The sequence below is a fragment of the Bos javanicus genome, chromosome 2, assembly GCF_032452875.1.
Source record: "Bos javanicus breed banteng chromosome 2, ARS-OSU_banteng_1.0, whole genome shotgun sequence".
In the NCBI taxonomy this organism is placed as follows: Eukaryota; Metazoa; Chordata; class Mammalia; order Artiodactyla; family Bovidae; genus Bos; species Bos javanicus.
The window spans coordinates 72954862-72974322 of NC_083869.1; the positions used below are offsets into that span (position 1 = coordinate 72954862).

The 19461-nt window shown below is 47.0% G+C and overlaps 1 pseudogene; it reads left to right on the plus strand.

Moving 5' to 3' along the window:
- The first annotated feature begins 7772 nt into the window (after positions 1–7772).
- Positions 7773–19461, plus strand: part of LOC133256115 (ubiquitin-conjugating enzyme E2 N-like) — a 37168-nt pseudogene continuing 25479 nt past the window's right edge.

The window sequence follows — 19461 nt, forward strand, 5'->3', positions numbered from 1 at the left end:
TGGAACCAGCACTGGGGTATCTCAGACCAAGAAGCTAGCCAGTCAAGGATCCCGTGCCACCCAGTAGGAGGCCTGCTGACTTGAGACCCCTGAGCTCACTGCCCTTGGACCCAGCCCTCCACACCACCATGCTGGCACTACCCTGGAACCCCCAGGGCCCTGCAGCCAGCCTTCAGGACCCCACCCCACCCACCAGTAAGTCTACATCACTCTGGGATCCCCAGGGTCCCAGTCATAGACCCCAGGACCTAGCTTCCTCCACCAGTAAACCAAAAGCAGCTCTGAGACCCCAGATCTTGTAGCCAGAGACCCCAGGACCTGCCTCTGCCAGCCAGCACACAACTTCCTGGACTGGTTTTCTCTTTTTGCCCCCAGGCAGGCCCCCTCCCCACCTGAGGCAGGAGATAGATGGGCCCCAGGGTGAGCAGCTGGAGTCTGGTGTGGACAGATCCTCCTAGATGAAGATAAGCGCAGGAGCAAGAGAGGAGCTGAGCCCTGCCCAGATAAAAGATGAAAGACCACGTATTCACCATTCTCTAGGTCGATTCCTTCCAGACTATACACGCTCAGAAAGTTTTCTTAAAGGTCCAAAAGGGAGGGCTCGCCACCCATTAGTAAGTGATGTTAACCAACCCATAGGCCTCTTTGCTAGAATCCATCTTGGCTAAGAGATGCACACACAGGGGAGAACCCTGAGATAAACCAAATATGGGCTCAGAACCAGGCAAAGCAAAACGACTGGCCAGAGGAAACCTGGAAGAAGTGCCCCATGAGTGATTCAAACCACCACAAGGGCGCAATTTTCTGAGTCCGCCCACGTGTGTCTATCCACATGTACTGTTATCCTCCTATTAAACACTTTACTTGTGGCACTGCTTTCATTTCTACAGAGGTGATGGGCCAGGGCCTTGTCACTGGCCACTGTCCTTGGTGGTCTAGTGGCTAGGATTCAGGGCTCTAACCTGCCGTGACCTGACTTTAATCTCTGGACAGGAAGCAAACCCGGCTTCAAGCCGCTGCAGGCCGAGGCCACCTGAGATCATACCTTCTCCCTGGCCCTTTGCTCTGGGCAGCAGAGCAGGCTGACCGTCAGGGGCCTCCAGTCACTCTTCCCGTGCCCTTGACTTCCAGGCAGATTTGCCTATGGAGGTGCCCATGGGACTATGTGGGGCAATGATAGAGAGAGATGGATGTCGACTCCCCTGGCTCCTCCCTGCCAGCCCAGGTTGGACAGAGGCTGGGGTCCTATGTGGCCATGGATCCTGTTGGTGGTCCTGGCACCTCTGGCCCTTGTTGGCATCTTAGCCCTGCCCTCAGTCCCATCAGAGCCTCTCTGCAAGTTAATCCTTGGAAGGTCCTGTGTTTCAGCCAGCCCCTAGCTGACCCACCTCCACACTTCTGGATAATATCTGTCCAGACTTGGTCTGATTTCATGCCTCTTCTTGACCCCAGCATGGCTGAATCTCCTAGGACCAAACCTGTTACCATTTCTGCTGGAGACACCAAAGGGTAGCTGTTTAAGAGGTTAATCCTACCTGTACCAGTTGCTGCAGCAGAAAAAATCAACAGATCTGAATTTGAATACTGTGTGACTTTGGGCAAACCACTTAACCTCTCTGTAAAATGAGGATACTAGCACAACCTTCTTGGATTGTTGTGAGGATTAAGTGGATGAGCAGCATGCCTGGCACATGGCAGATTATCGTGGCAGAACTCTGGGGAGTTTGGAATCCCACTGACCCTCACGACCTCATCCCATTCCCCTCTTCCCCATGGGGAAAGGCAGACACTGTGGTCCTCATCTCACAGAGAAATGAGTCCAGAGCATGTTCATACAACAGTGAAGACCTGAATCAAGGGTTAGAACTCAGGTCTCTCAACACTCAGGCCAGGGACTCTTTAGATATAGCACAAGGCTACTTCCAGAGCCTTTAAAATGTTTTGGATATTTATGGGTAAAAAGACAGGCTATCTTGAGTTGACTTTAAAATAGTCCAACAGAAACCAAAAGAACTGGGGGGAAACAGAATAGATAAAACAGACTGTTGGTGAATGTCGTAGCTGATGGCAGATACTGGGCTCCTCGTGTGATTTTTTCCCAACTTTAGGTACATTTGAAGTTTTCTGTAATAAAACATGGACATGATTTTGAGCCTTCTTTTTTTTGGCCATGCCACACAGCATGTGGGACCTTAGTTCCCTGACCAGGGATCAAACCTGAGTCCCTTGCATTGGAAGCATGGAGTCTTAACCACTAAACCACCAGGGAAGTTCCAATGAATTATCTTTAATGACTGATGAAAACATTCATGATAAAATAATCAGTGAGACAGCAACATGTAAAACTGTGTAAGCATTGCAATCCCAACTGTGTGTGTGTGTCTGTGTGTATCTACCCACACATGTGTGAAAGTGTCAAGAATGAACACACCGTTAATTTAACATGTTTGTCTCTGCATGATAGACTCATTATTTTTCTTATCCATGTTTTCCACGGTTTCTAAAATGAGCATGTATTATTGTATAATCAGAAAAACAGTCGATATGAAAATGCTTAAAATATAATTTTGCTAAACCAAGTGGCTGGGACAGGAGATACTGGGGGCATTGAGCCAGTTGAGGGCAGAGAGGCTGGGGGGTCCCTACGGCTGCTTGGCCCCAGCCCTGGGAGAGGAGGGGCAGCTGGACAGACACCTCCAGGTCTTTGTTACCTTGCCAGTGAGTGGGTGCCAGTCCCAGAAGGCCCAGCCCTGCTTCATGCTGCTTGCCCCGGTCCTAACCGGCTGTGTTGGCCCTGCCTCAAGGGCCAGGTGCTGGGGAGGTGAGCCAGATGTCAGAGCCACAGCCACATCTGGGGAGGGTGGCTGAGAGGCACGTCGCCCAACTCTCTGGGTCGGGATCTGGTTTCATCACCTGACCCCAGCGCAGAGGGCTCCAGGGCCAGAGGTGTGGCACCACACCCCTGTCCTCGCTGCACAAGGCAGACGCAGTGACCACATCCTCACTGAGGACCTACCAAGTGCCACGTCCGGCACACAACCTGCGGAAGCAGCAATTGCAGGCCCACTCTGCAGATGAGGGACCCGAGGCCCAGAGCTGCACTCACCCTGTAAGAATCCTCCAGTGCTTCCCCCTTGCCCTCAGGCTGGAACAGAGCCCCTGCCTCTGGGTCCTGCCACTACCGGCCCCACACTGTTTGTCACTGCAGTATTCACAGCCTCTCCACCCACTGGGCACACACATGTCCCAGGCCTATGCTTGGGATTTCCCCTCATTATGTTAGCTGTCCTCTTATTCCCACATCATCTTGTCTCTGTGGCAATGCCACCTCTTCCAGGAAGCGCCCCCCTCCCCATGCCGATAGGCTCAGACTACTTGGGCAACTCCCAGCAAATCAGTATTCCTCTTTGCACAGCCCTAGTTGTGCTGTATTGCCAAGCATATTTTCACATCCCTTGCCCCTACTGCCCCTGACCATGGACTCCCTGAGGTCAGGGAAGGGGTCAGGGCCATCACACAGAATCCTTCCTCCAGGAGGAAGCAGCCCCATGCGACCACGGGGTGAAGCTTGGGGTCCTGGGTCAGAATGCAACCTGCGCAACTGTACCGCATCCCCGGCCTGGTCTTACTCGGCTGTAAGTGGGCCTGGCACAGAGGCTTGTGTGAAGGAACAAGCGAACGAGTGTGAGTGTGAGTGAGAGAGTTGTCCAGGGTCTTCCAGTGGTAATGGCACAGCCAGGGCTCCATCCATGGCTCAAGGGACTCCAGATCTCATGTTTGCCATGCACTCTGGAGATGCAAGGAGCTTGTGGCACCTCCAGATACTGAGCCAAGGCTGGTCTAGAGGCCTGAGCCCTGCCGGGACCTGACCAGGGTGGTCTCTGGGCCTCCCAGAGGATGAGGTGCTGCTGAATGAGGGGTCACACAAGCTGGCCAAGGCTGATGACCTCGTGGCAGTGAGGGTTGGGCCCAGTCAGGCTTGTGAAGCCCAGGCCTGGTCCCCGAGGGCACGTGCCAGTTGAGAATGTAAGACCACCCTATTCTTCGGAGGAGTCTTGGACCTCAGCAAGGGGCCCCCCTCTCCCAGAAAGGTTGCCCCATGGAGGACACAAAACAGAGAAAAAGCCCAACACAAATCTACTGGTGACCATTCAGGGTGCGAATCAATTGGATGCCAGGGTGTAACACAGTAAGAACATTGCTTGCCCTTGGGCTGTGCACAGGCTTCGAGGATGTGCAGGGAGTGTCTTCCCCTTCCCAGCGGTGGGGGGTGACTCTAGACTCAGACAGTAAGGTGTCCATTCTCCCCACAGAACGTGCAGAGACTCTGAAGGGGCAGAGCAGGAAGTAGGGGTGCAGGGGATGGACCCAGAGTGTTGGCCAGCACTTACTCTGCAGAAATCAGGCTCACTTGAGGGCCGTGCTTAGAGGCAGGGATGTAATAGAAAGAAAGAGATGGCTTTGGGGGCCAGACAGAGCCAGGATCAAATCCTGCTAGACCACTTCAGGGCTGGGTGACATTTACAGTTCACCCAGCTTGTGTGGGTTTGTGAAAAGAGAGTGATGGTTAGATCCACTGGGAGAAATTACTGCAGGCATGCATCTCAGACACACCCCACGAAGAAGACAGGCCACAAAGAGCACAGACTAACTGATGATTCCATTCATACTCAGTTCTAGAAAGCACAAACCAAGCTACAGGGAGAGAAAGCTGATCTCTAGGGGATGGGGCCTCGGAAGGAAGAGATTACAAACAGCAAGAGGTCACAAGCAAACGATGGCAGATGATGGACATGTTCCTAACCCTGAATGTGATAATAGCCCCATGAATGTGTTCATAAGTTACAATCTAAATTGTACAATTTATATCTGTGCAGTCTGTTGTATGTCAATCACACCTCAATAAAGCTGTTTAAAAAAAGAATCCAACCCAACCTCAAAATTTTTTAAAAATCTCAGCGGCTTCCTCCTGGGAGCAAGTCACAGGGTTGAAGTGACTTTTGAAGATGACTCATTTCTGTCTGGGTTAGTTCCCTGCCATTTTTACATTATCAGGACAATTCTTCCCTGACTCATTTGTTGAATACACATCTATAGAATTCTAACACAGCTCCTGGTCATTAGGCCAGGTTGGATCTCTGAAGGTGACCACGCAAGTGGTGTTCTGCTTTTCTGGAAAGGAGCCCAGGGCAGTCCTTAACTTGGACTGTGCTGTGCTGTGCTGTGCTTAGTCATGTTGGACTCTTTGTGACCCTATGGACTGTAGCCCACCAGGCTCCGCTATCCATGGGGATTCTCCAGGCAGGAATACTGGAACAGGTGGCCATTCCCTCCTCCAGGGGATCTTCCCAACCCAGGGATCAAACCCAGGTCTCCCACATTGCAGGCAGATTCTTTACCATCTGAGCCACCAGGGAAGCCCCTGGTGGGCTTGGCCTGGGGGCCCGGAAACCAAAGTGAGGTTGCCCACTTCGTTCTGTTTGGAGTCCTCATCTGGTGGTCCTTGCTGGTCAGCAGGAGGAAGGGCATGTTTCGGAGCCCCCTCCCCAAGCTCCCTGCTGATGAGATTGGGCCTTTTAACATCTCACGCACCTGTGAGCAAACATACTTCTCAGATTTAATTTTTTAATGTAATCTATTTTATTGAAGTATGGTGTTAGTTTCAGGTGTCCAGCAAAGTGATTCAGTTATTCTTTTTCAGATACTTTTCCCTTTTAGGTTATTACAATATACCGAATACAGTTCCCTGTGCTAACAGTAGGTCTTTGTTGGCTGTCTATCCCTTATCAGATTAAAATGACTGTTTTTCTTCTTAGCTGTAATTCATTCTTGTCAGTTACTCCTGTTCTGACTTGTTATTGCAAGAAGTTTGAAACCAAAATGTCCAGTAATCTGGATTTTGCTGAAAGAATTAGACTGAGTTTATATCAGCATGTAGGATATTGTGTGTGTGTGTGTGTGTGCGTGTGTGCACATGCATGCATATTGGTGTGCACACTCACAGGCCACAAGCTGTGAACAATCATTCCTCAGCTGTAGCTGTCCTTCATGACTTTCTTGCTAGTTGGTATTTTCCATTCTTAGAAATGACTCTGAACCACTACAGTATAAAGAGAAAAATCAAGAATGAAACCAGTACTGAAAGAAGCATATAGAATCATATCTGTCCACCCCTCCTCTCTTACCTGACCTGAGACCGTCGCCTGCACCCACATAGTCTCCAGGCTGGCTCCTTCCCCTCTTTTCTGATCTTGAGTGACCTTAGCAAATTTCAAATCTGAGTATGGCTTTCTTCTGCTTGCACACTCTCCACTGGCTCCTCTGACGGCAGAACAAAGTCTATGTGCCTCCTTATCAAATATTAAATAAGGTTTCTGTGTCCAACATATATAAAGAATGCTTATAATTTAGTAGTAAAAAGACAACCCAAACAAAAATAGGCAAAACATTTGAGTGGATATTTCTCTAAAGAATATATAAAAATGGCCAGTAAGAACATGACAAATTGCTCCATGGCATTCGCCATCAGGGAAATGCAAATCAAAATGATAGCGAGATAACACTTCACATATACTTCAGTTCAGTTCAGTCACTCAGTCGTGTCCGACTCTTTGCGACCCCATGAATCGCAGCACGCCAGGCCTCCCTGTCCATCACCAACTCCTGGAGTTCACTCAGACTCACATCCATTGAGTCAGTGATGCCATCCAGCCATCTCATCCTCTGTTGTCCCCTTCTCCTCCTGCCCCCAATCCCTCCCAGCATCAAAGTCTTTTCCAATGAGTCAACTCTTCACATGAGGTGGCCAAAGTATTGGAGTTTCAGCTTTAGCATCATTCCTTCCAAAGAAACCCCAGGGCTGATCTCCTTCAGAATGGACTGGTTGGATCTCCTTGCAGTCCAAGGGACTCTCAAGTCTTCTCCAACACCACAGTGCAAAAGCATCAATTCTTCTGTGCTCAGCTTTCTTCACAGTCCAACTCTCACATCCATACATGACCACAGGAAAGACCATAGCCTTGACTAGACGGAACTTTGTTGGCAAAGTAATATCTCTGCTTTTGAATATGCTATCTAGGTTGGTCATAACTTTCCTTCCAAGGAGTAAGCGTCTTTTAATTTCATGGATGCAATCACCATCTGCAGTGATTTTGGAGCCCCCAAAAATAAAGTCAGCCACTGTTTCCACTGTTTCCCCATCTATTTCCCATGAAGTCATGGGACCGGATGCCATGATCTTCGTTTTCTGAATGTTGAGCTTTAAGCCAACTTTTTCACTCTCCACTTTCACTTTCATCACGAGGCTTTTTAGTTCCTCTTCACTTTCTGCCATAAGGGTGGTGTCATCTGCGTATCTGAGGTTATTGATATAGCTCCCGGCAATCTTGATTCCAGCTTGTGCTTCTTCCAGCCCAGCGTTTCTCATGATGTACTCTGCATATAAGCTAAATCAGCAGGGTGACAATATACAGCCTTAACGTACTCCTTTTCCTATTTGGAACCAGTCTGTTGTTCCATGTCCAGTTCTAACTGTTTCTTCCTGACCTGCATACAGATTTCTCAAGAGGCAGGTCAGACTACCTCCCAATATTTATACTAAATTATATTTATTATACAACCTTCCCAATATAAAAATATGTTGGAAAAATTAATAAATTAAAAAACCCAAAGAATACCATCAAGTATAGAAAGTCAGGGCCTGAGGATTAGTAGAAAGGACACAGAAGTCAGTGGAACTCAACACAGGGCAGGGAATAAGTCCATACCCCTCCATGAGCAAGGCCATACCCACATGGGTCCTCAGCACCCAGTGGACCGGTGAGTGATGGTGCTGGGTCAGTCAGCTACTCATATTAAAAAATAACTACATTCCAACCTCCCACCATTCACAAAATTCAATCAGATGTACAAATGAGATAAATAAGGAAAATGAAGTTTCTAAACCCATAGAGGAAAATACTGGAGCATGTGTTTGTGTTCTTGTAGGAGGGAAGGCTTTGGTCAAGAAAGTAGAGCAAGCAAAACTCACAAAGAAAAGATGGACACATTGCACTGAATCAGAACGGAAATCTCTGCATGAAAGGGATCAGGAGGTACAAATCTCCTAAAATAAGACTAATACATGGATACACTCTACAAACCACATGGTGACTATAGTTAAAACACTGTGTCCAATATTTGAAAGTATCCGGGAGAATGGATCTTAAAAATTCTTATCACAAGAAAAAACTGTAACTCTGTGTGGTGATACATGTTAACTGGACTTAGTTTTTTTCATTGAATTATAGTTGATTTACACTGTTGTGTTAATTTCAGGTGTTCAGCAAAGTGAATCTGATATATATACTTTTCCAGATTCTTTTCCCCTATGGGTTGTCACAAAAGATTGAGTTAACTGGACTTACCGTGGCTATCATTTTGCAGTATTTACAAATATTGATCCATCATGTTATAAACCTGAAGTTAATATAATGTTGTCTCAATTATACCTCAAGAAAATATTGAAATTTTTATGTGCCAAAAAATCACCTTAACCAAAGTTTAATAACTATGTGAAAAACTAAAAAAGACTAGGAGGAAATAGTTTATATATATAAATATCTACATATATTGTATATTTACAATAATATATTTATATAAATAATTATCTATTTATATATAAATGAATGTGTTATATAATATATATTTAAATACATATCCAGAACATGTGAAGAACTCCTACAAATCAACAACAGTAATAGAAGACCAAGAACCCAATTGAAATGGAAAAAGAATGTGAATATCAGTTAGCAAAATATAAAATCCACATGGTCAATAAACATTTGACAAAAAAACTGGCCTCACTAACAATCAGGGAAATGTAAGTGAATACCACAAGGCAATACTGTTTCTCTTGCATGAGCTGGGCAGAAATTAGAAAGTTTGAGCACCTCAGAATGGAGAGGATATGAAAGTAGATATTCTCATGCCTGCTGTGGGTTGTATAAACAGATGTAACCATGTCGAAAGGCAATTTGACAACAGGAATTTCAAATTTTAAATCTTGTATACTGTGACCTGATTATTCCATTTCTTGGTATGTACCCATAAGAAAACTTGTACACACATGCAAGAGGCATATACAAACTTGGTTACTACAGCCTTCTTTAAAAGAGCAAAAACAAGAGACACAACCTAAATGCCACAGATGGGGACAGGCCTAGTAAACTGTGATATCACCCTGCAATGAAATCACACGCCGCATTACAAATAATGAGGTTGTTCCTCTGACTTGACCAGAACAGGGCTCCAAAACAAACTATTGTCAGATAAAAAAGCAAGTCTCAGAGTCATGCCTTCATTATCACACCATGTGTGAAAACACACCATGACCACAACTATCCTGCAACATGCTTTCGCAGAGCCTTGTATGTGTCAGTGCAGGGGTTGCCCCCAAGGAGGAGAGTGGAATTAGGCCTGGCCATCAGCGAAGACAGAGGTGATTTTCTTCATACTGATTCTATTTTTTCAAGTAGAATATATTTGTGCAATTTTAAAATATGACAACATTGCAAGTCAATTACATTTCAATTAAAAAATAGATTAAAAAAAACAAAGATATGTAAAGATTTAGCCCAGAAAAGTTAAGATCAAATTATATTATGGAAGAAGTTCAGGAATCTCAAGTTATTATAGATTTTTTTTTTAAATGCTACACATTTATTAAAAATGTCAAAAGTTTAAAAAGACTAAACATATTGTCAAGGAGATGGAAGAACTGGAAGCCTCGAACTCTTCTGGTAGAAACACAAAAGGAAACAACCATTTTAGATCACAGTATGTTCTGATATGCTCAGTCGCTCAGTCGTGTCTGACTCTTTGTGACCTCGTGGACTGTAGCCTGCCAGGCTCCTCTGTCCATGGAATTTTCCAGGCAAGGATACTGGAGTGGATTACCATTTCCTTCTCCATATATATTTTTTTTAAATAGACATCTGGGTCAGTATAGTGACTTGAAACTAGGAAAAAATTTTAAAAATATGAATTAGACACAGGGGACTATATTCTGTCAAGGCAGTCTGAGTACAGGTTGGAAAAGAATTTTCAGACAGAGTATTTTAGAGGAGAGAATTTATTGAGAACAAAGGGCTGAAGTAGTGAGGGGCCCTGCCAAGACATCAGGCTGTCTTCACAGATCAGGGAGAGCTGATGCCTTTCCAGAGTTAGTAGCCAATTTTTATATTCTCAAGACAAAAAAAAAAAAAAAAAAAATCCCTGCTTCAAGGGCAGCATTAGATGATTGGTTAGGGCAATATAGGGTGAGTACAAGGGTAGGCATTTTTACCTAATATGGGATCAGGAAACTGACCAGTAAGGATCAGGGGGGCTTTTGGCAATGGTTATGATGGGGCTCAGTCAGTTCCAGAGGCAACCTTGGTGCTGGGCTCCATTGTCTGTGGCCTTGGTATGAGACTGTGGCCTTGGTATGAGACTCCACGTATTCAATATCCTGTGATAAACCAATATAGGAGAAATAGATATATACATGTGTATATATATATATAAAACTGCATGACTTTGCTGTATAGCAGAAATTAATACATTGTTGGAAGAAGCACAGGCTGGAATCAAGATTGCCTGGAGAAATATCAATAACCTCAGATATGCAGATGACACCACCCTTATGGCAGAAAGTGAAGAGGAACTAAAAAGCCTGTTGATGAAAGTGAAAGAGGAGAGTGAAAAAGTTGGCTTAAAGCTCAACATTCAGAAAATGAAGATCATAGCATCTGGTCCCATGACTTCATGGGAAATAGATGGGGAAACAGTGGAAACAGTGGCTGACTTTATTTTTGGGGGCTCCAAAATCACTGCAGATGGTGATTGCATCCATGAAATTAAAAGACGCTTACTCCTTGGAAGGAAAGATATGATCAACCTAGATAGCATATTCAAAAGCAGAGATATTACTTTGCCAACAAAGGTCTGTTTAGTCAAGGCTATGGTTTTTCCAGTGGTCATGTATGGATGTGAGAGCTGGACTGTGAAGAAAGCTGAGTGCCAAAGAATTGATGCTTTTGAACTGTGGTGTTGGAGAAGACTCTTGAGAGTCCCTTGGACTTCAAGGAGATCCAACCAGTCCATCCTAAAGGAGACCAATCCTGGGTGTTCATTGGAAGGACTGATGCTGAAGCTGAAACTCCAATACTTTGGCCACCTCATGCGAAGGGTTGACTCATTTGTAAAGACCCTGATGCTGGGAGGGATTGGGGGCAGGAGGAGAAGGGGATGACAGAGGATAAGATGGCTGGACGGCATCACCGACTCAATGGACATGGGTTTGAGTGAACTCCAGGAGTTGGTGATGGACAGGGAGGCCTGGCATTCTGCAGTTCATGGGGTCACAAAGAGTCAGACACAACTGAGCAACTGAACTGAACTGAACTGAAACCAACTATACGTCAATAAAATTAATTAAAAAATTTTTAAGTTAGAAAAAATAAATCAAAACCAGGAAAATATTAATAATGATATGAAGTCAGAGCTGTGGGAGAAAAAATGGAAACATCAAAATCCAGATGCCAATGATATATGACTCTGAGAGACTATGAAGAAGAACGAAGCCTGGTGTGCCGTAGCCCATCAGGTCACAAAGAGTCGGACATTACTGAGTGACTGAACAGCAAATGATCTATGAAATTGCCATAGTTGAAGTTCATATTTACTTCTGAGCTTCCTGGCAACCCAGGGGAAAGTGCAGATACGACATAACCAACCTCTGATTGTCAGAAAGCAGAAACCTGGTTAGAAATTTTCTCATGTGGTAGATTTTAGCTTTCTAACCACTATGGAGAGCCACAAGTTCAACCTCTTGGTAACTTCAGGGCCATGCAGGGGATTCAGCACCCACTGGCATGCCCTGAATGTCTGTTAAGGGTTGTGACTACCCTGGTAAGTGTGGGATGCTTACCAGAGTGGAGCAAAGCTATGATTGGTCCTGCAGGATGAAGCAGAACTCCAAAATTCCATGACCTGCTATTGGTTAAAGCTTGGTTTACATCACTAGGATCCTGACCCCAGAGACATAACTGTGACCTGTGGTCCAAACAGAATGCCAAGGTCAAGGCTGGGTAAGCCCTTCTGTAGTTTGTATCTCCTTCCAGTTGTCCCTTACCATCAGGGGTAACTTACAGAAATCCTACGGAAGCTGTTTATACAGGGTTTGGGATATGTTTGTGTCCTCAATTCAGTGGTACAAAGCTCAGAGTAGTGAAGCAATTTCCCGCCATGTCACAGGTGGCTGGCCCCAGAATGAAGAGTATAAGCCCAGTATCCTGGCTCTTTCTACTGCCCAATCCACCCTGCATGCCAGATTCAACTGTAAACTGAGAATGTGATATGTCAGAAAAATCAGAATAAATCCTATGACCAAGAGTGTGCTTTCTGTTTTTTTTTTCTCCCTTGGCCATGCTGCACGGTATGCAGGATCTTAGTTCCCCAACTAGGGATCAAACCTGTGCCCCTGAGTGTAGAAGCTGAGTGGAGAAGCACTCAGTCTTAACCACTGGACCGCCAGCAAAGTCCTGAGAGTGTGTTTTCCTTCACGCTCAACACTTGGCAGGCAAAACACTTGTTCCAGGTTGAGAAATTCAGATTGAGTGGAATTGACTTTTGGAAATGACCAATAGTATCCAAAGCCTGGTCTGGGAGATAACATGGATAATCAATCATAGCTTGCTATTTATTTTTACCCTGCTCTTTTTGAAATGGATTTCAGTTGATATTTTAAAAGTGTGAAACAAGAAAATAAAAATAAATGACAAAAGGAGAAAACGAAAATTTAAACTGAAACAAAGTCAGTTTGCTTACACCATAGTGCTAGAAGAGGGGCATAAACGTGATCCTGAGCTTCCTTGTGGCCAAAGCAAAGAGTGAAAATGGTCAGCTTCAAGGTGCTCGTGTTATATAAGTTATAAACAAGTTGACTATCAGATGCACAGGCTTTCCTGAGTATAGAGATCTGAAACCAATGTCTTTTGTGGTTCCCAATAAACTTGATCTCTTGGGACGAGGGAACAGTGTCCTGACCACATCCCTGAGGGGACAGTGTCTTGACCACATCCCTATAATAGTGAGTTTCTGTGCACGCATGCTAAGATGCTTCAGTCATATCTGACTCTTTGCGACCCTATGGACTATAGCTAGCCAGGCTCCTCTGTCCACGGGATTCTCCAGGTGTGAATACTAGAGTGGTTTGAAATGCCCTCCTCCGGGGCATTTTCTCAACCCAGGGATTGAACCTGAGTCTCTTACATCCATCCCCTGCATTGGCAGGAGGGTCCTTTACCATTAGCACCTCCTGTAGTTCCTTTTTAAAACAGCATCTTCAGAACTTCCCTGGTGGCCCAGTGGCTATGACTCTGCGCTTCCAGTGCAAGGGGCTTGGGTTCACTCGCTAGTTGGGTAAGTAAGATCCCAAATGCTACAATTAAGAGTTCTAAGGCCACAACTGAAGGATCCTGCTTGCCTCAACTGAGACCTGGGGCAGTCAAATAAATAAATATCAAAAAGTAAAATAAAGCAACATCTTCAAAGCACTCAGTTGGCATGGCACCAAAAAGTAATTTAGTAAACTCACCAGTCCAGGGTGGGGTCAGTCTGGACAATACTAGTTTGTCACAAATAAGTTGTGATGATATAGATGGATGCAGAAATTAATTCCCAGAGAAGACCCGGGCAGAAGCTGACCGTAAATGTGACAGAGGCCACAGGAGGCGGCAGTGTTTTCCTGCTCCCGGAGGAGAAAAAGGCGGGGCAGTGTACATTTGGAGAAGAAGGTGCTATTGTGTCTCTTTTAAAAAGAAAACAAGTTTCTTAGTTGATGAGGCTGTGTCTTGTGTCTAGACAAGTGTTCGTCACGGCACTATCCTTGATGAACTCCAGGCCGTGTTGACCAGACAGCTGACATGCTGAAAACCTCCTGTGAGTGAGTCATGAACCCCAGCATGGCAACTCTGTGGTTTGGGCAAGTTACATCGTCACTTTGTACCTGAGTCTCCTCCTCTGCCATGCAGGTCGGCCGAGAAACCTGGAAATAGAGCAGGGGACATGCTGGTCCCATGTGGGCTCTGGAAAGATGCTAAGTCTTTCTGTCATGAAAGAAGGCGAGACAGCAATGTGGCTCTGCTGGAGGACTTTGACCCAAGTCCCTGGCATGGATGCAGGATACTCTCCTGGAACCAAGATCTTCAACTCCAGCCCTAGGGCTTATTGAGTTCTCCTGGGCTCCATGTGGGAATCAGCTCTTTCAGACCTGCAAGCTTTGAGCAGGTCAGGGGCCTGCCTGCCCAGAATGACCAGTCTTGGACAGAATTTTAATGGAAGTTCATTAACATTTTCCTTTCACTTCTGGAGAATTTGCTTTGAGAGTTGGGTGGAATATTATCTCCAATGAGATGAAAGTAGAGTCCTCAGATGAACGGAGCCCCCTTGTTCCAAGGAGTCCCTGTCTGATGCTAAGTTTGTACACATGTACCTAGCCAGCCCCTGCACCCCACTTTTAGGTCCAAGACACTGGGAACATTGATTTAAAGTTTCCCAAGAGCTGTCCCCTTGGTGCCTTGGTGAACTGGAGAGGTTGAAAACCCCAGCACCTGGGTTTGTCTGCAGGCAGGCAACCACACATTGGTTCAGCCTTGATAGACCTGCTCTCAGGTGCTGGCCTATGTGCTCACAATGGCTACTTTGGGGGATCCTTTTGGGTGCACTTAAGTGGCCAGGAGTGGGTCACAGCCACTGAGCAAGGAGCTCTCCCGTCCCAGAGCTCAGGCCTCTCCCAGCTGGACCATCCAGTGTGGAAGCTGAGACCTTCTGTGGATATTTATGTTTAAACTTAATTCAATCAAATAAAAATTCAGTTCCTTAGTGGCATCAGCTCCATTTCTGGGTGCTTGGAAGCTGCACCTGGCTACCTATAGGATACAGCAAGTGGAGAAGGTTTCCATCATTGTAGGAAGTTCTGTTGGACAGCCTGGCCCAGGTGTCAGGACTTTCCACTTGCTGAGGAAGGCTGGTTGGGTTCCGTGACCAAGATATTAGAGGTGGTGGGTGACATTCACCTCCAGATGAATCCATGGGTCAGAGCCCTGGGCGCATCCAAGCCACCCCAGGGTGGCTCTGTCTCCCTGCCCTGAGCCAGACTCACCCCCTAAGCTGTGTACTTGCCCCCCTGCTCCCAGAGAGGTCAGAACAGAGAATCTGGTCCCAGCAACCCAAGGTCAGCAGTTTCCAGCCAAGCAAGTCTGGGCTGGGCCTGGTGTTTGCTGAGCTCAGCAGCCCTGAGGCCCCATGGCCAGCTGGGCCTCCACCCTCTAGAGGCAGCTGGACACCCCAGTCCACCTCTTTGACTCCATCTGCCCTTCTGGCACCTTCCTCCTGCTTCCCAGCTAAAGATGAGCTGAAAACAAGGACAGCGGCCTTCCCCAGTCTACCCCAATAGCATCAGCATCTGCCTGTGGGAGCCTGGCAGAGCCCCCTGCTCCTGTGAAAGCCTTTGTCTCTCCATGTGTACGTGCATATGAGTATCTATGTGCATGTCTGTGTATGTGTGTGTGCATGCTCGCGCACCTGTGTTATCCTGGGCTGAGGCTTTGGATCTAAGGACAACTTCCCTTCCCTCCCCATCGTATATTGATGGGAGGGGGAAATATTTGCATTTCAGTCCTGCCCAGCAAGCTGTTGCTGTGCTTAGTCACTCAGTCGTGTCTGACTCTTTGCGACTGTGTGGACTATAGCCCACCCACCAGGCTCCTCTGCCCATGGTGATCCTTCAGGCAAGAAAACTGGAGTGGGTTGCCATGCCCTCCTCCAGGGGATCTTCCCAACCCAGGGATCGAAACCAGGTCTCCCGCACTGCAAGCACATTCTTTACCGTCTGAGCCACCAGGGAAGTCTCGCCCAGCAAGCTAGGGCTGGGTTAAAGAGTTCATGGAATGACCTCCAGCATGTGAAAGAAGCTAATCCTAGACTTGAGTCCAGCTTAGCTCAGTTTTCTCTTCTATAAAATGCAGACAGTAAAGGCAGCTCCCATGGAGCAACAGGGTAGAGATGAGTGTAAAAGTTCTTGGCCACAGTTCCTGGCATGTGGTACATGCTCAGTAACTCTTAGCTGCTGCTGCCTTTTAATAAATGCAGAGGAACACCTTCCTTTATTAAATCCCTACTACAAATTGGAGCTCTTCTGAGCACTTTATTTATTTTTTATTGAAGTATAGTTGATTCATAGTATCATGTTAGTTTCAGGTGTACACTTTAGTGATTCATTTGTACATATATGTATACACACACACACATATGGCTTCCCTCATAGTTTAGTTGGTAAAGAATCCGCCTGCAATGCAGGAGACTCGGTTCGATTCCTGGGTCAGGAAGATCCCCTGGAGAAGGGAAAGGCTACCCACTCCAGTATTCTGGCCTAAAGAATTCCATGGACTGTATAGCCCATGAGGTCGCACAGAGTTGGACATGTTTGAGTGACTTTCACTTTCACACACACACACACACACACACACACACACACACACACACACATATATATATATATATATATCGGAGAAGGCAATGGCACCCCACTCCAGTACTTTTGCCTAGAAAATCCCATGGACGGAGGAGCCTGGTAGGCTGCAGTCCATGGGGTCGCTAGAGTTGGGCACGACTGAGCGACTTCAATTTGACTTTTCACTTTCATGCATTGGAGAAGGAAATGACAACCCACTCCAGTGTTCTTGCCTGGAGAATCCCAGGGACGGGAAGCCTGGTTGGCTGTAGTCTATGGGGTCGCACAGAGTCGGACACGACTGAAGCAATGCAGCAGCAGCAGCATTGAGTATAGTTTCCTGTGCTATATATTATGTGCTTGTTGGTTATCTGTTTTATGAATAATAGTGTATATCTGTTAATTCCAACCTCCTAATTTAGCCTTTCCCCACCCCCTGATCCTCTTTGGTAACTATAAATTGTTGTTCCTGTGGGTCTCTTTCTATAAACAATGGAATATTACTCACCCATAAAAAGAATGAAATGATGCCATTTAGAGCAACATGGAGGGACCTAGAAATGATCATACTAAGTGAAGTAAACCAGACCGAGAACAGTATCACATCGCTTATATGTGAAACCTTCAAAAAAAAAAAAAGATGTCACTTCCTTGAATGCTCCCTGCAGCTGTAAGCAGTGCTGATGGGGATAGAAGCTCAGGGAAGTTACCTGAGTGGCCAATGGCCACAGGGCTGTGGGGTGTCCCACACTCAGCACAGACTCTCCCAGTGGTCCCAGGAGCATCAGAGCCCACGTGGGAAGGAAGAGGCCTGAGAGCAAAGAAACAGGCTACTGATTGCCACAGATGAAGACTGCAGGAGAGGGTGCTCAGGTCTCCTCTCCTCCGTTCTCAGTCCTGTGACCCCTCCCAGAGCGCCTGCTGGGTACTGGGTTCCCTGGGCCCTCTGCAATGGTAGACGAAAGAAAGAGTAAGAGTCCTGGAGATTCCAGAAGTTCACTGCTGAGTAGAGACGGCAGTAGGAGCTGACCAGGCTAGCCCTGCAAACGAAGGGATCTCTCCGCAGCCATGGAGGGTGAATCAGGATGCCTGCCTGGCCTGGTCCTCCTTCTCCTCCCCCAGAGAACTTACATGAAACTGTTAAGAGGTAAATGGGTGGCGTCTATGCAGCCCGTGGACTGTGTGAGGCCAGTAGTGGCCCCTGACACACTGGGCCCAGGTCTCCCCAGAGCCCGGTTGCTTGGGAATGCAGCCCAAAGTGGGTGGTAAACTCCATCTAAGGCTAAATATAATATGAGACTTCCTCTATTAAAAAAAATTCCTTACACCAGCTACCCAAATTCTACTGCTTAAGAAACATCCACACCTTAAGATTGGGAAATTCTGTCTCTCTCAAAGGCAAAATGTTTCACAGGTTGGGAATCACCCACGAGCAGCAATGCCTTCAGGAGAGTTGGCCCATTCTCTCAGCAGAGAAACTGACCCTGAGTGAGACCCTGGTGGACAAGTTTTGCTGAGATACGGGAGAGAGAATCATAGAAGTGCGAGTCGGGTGGGGGCGCTGATCCAATGAGCTGGGGCAGGAGGCCCACTAGACACACTCAGGACTCCAGCAGGCGATGCTGGCAGGCGGACAGCTGAGCACAATGACTTCATTTTCAGCTTATTATTATTTAAACATGGAAAAAAATTGAGGAGAGACAAAAGAAGTTTGTTTTGGCAACTTGACTTTCAGCTTCAGGAAAGTCATGGCCTAGGGTTTTCCCCCAGCATTTGTTCCCCTGGGTCTTGGGTGCAAGGGGTGGGGACAGGCCAGGTGGGTGCAAAGGGGAGGGTGACATCCCAGGGCCATTTGTTTTGCCTACAAGACCATAGGACTAGGGTGGCTGGTTCTTTATTTTTTTAACTGCAGTCCTGGGTGGACTAAAATACTGCTTTGGGTTTTTTCTTTGTTTTGGTTTTGCTTTGTTTGTTGTGATTGCTGAGGACAGAGCACTGCTTCTAGCCCAGGCTCTGCAGTGTGGCCTCAAGCAATGAGCTGCCCCACCCTGGGCCTCATCTCAAAGAACACACACCTCAGGTCTGTCACTTCAGGATCTGGGATGGTGTGTGGTGCCTTCTGGGGCACTGACCACCTCCACTCTTCCATTCAGAGGAAACCATTTGCAAGGATTCTTCCCAGTCTTCCCTCTTCAGAGAGCCGGTCTGGGCCCTCTGGCCATCCGCCATGCCTGTAATGCTGGTGCTTGATCCCACATTTTGCCAACAGCAGAGGAGAGGGTTTGGACCCTGGCTCTTACCTGCTGTAGGCTCCTGGGCAAGTCACTTGCCCTCTCTGGGCACCTGTCTCTTAATCTCAGGAATGGGGAATTGTCATCACCATGAAATGGTGAGAGGAACCCTCATCGGTCTGGTCCAGCCCTGGCACTCAATCAATGTGTCAGTTTCAGGGCCGTGAGCATTGCCCCCCATCTGCCTCTTCTGGCCTGGATGGGCCTGCTGTTTGACACCCAAGTGGAAATTTTTAGGGTGCAACCATGTCTCCTCATGGCCCTGGATCGGCGAGAATCGTTGATGAGGTCCAGCACCGTCTCCCAAGCCTGCAGGAGCATCTGGGCCCTGGGGTGGCAAGCTGGGGACCCGGGCACAACATCTAGGGAGGCGCCAACTCCGAGGTGGCAAGTGCAGAGTGGGCCTCCCTTGTCTCATTGGAGTCCCGGACCTGCACTGGGGGCCAGAACAAGAAGATGTAGTCACCAGCATGTAGACAGGCTTCCCCAGGGCATGGGGGTGCTGGAGCCCCTTTCTCCCTCTGCGTATTTACCCATCACCTGGACTGGTGGGTCTTTATGAGCAGATGCTGGTAGTCTTGCTCTGCCCTGCACAGGTGGCCCCTGGAGCAGAGCGCACCTTCAGCAGACAGAGGC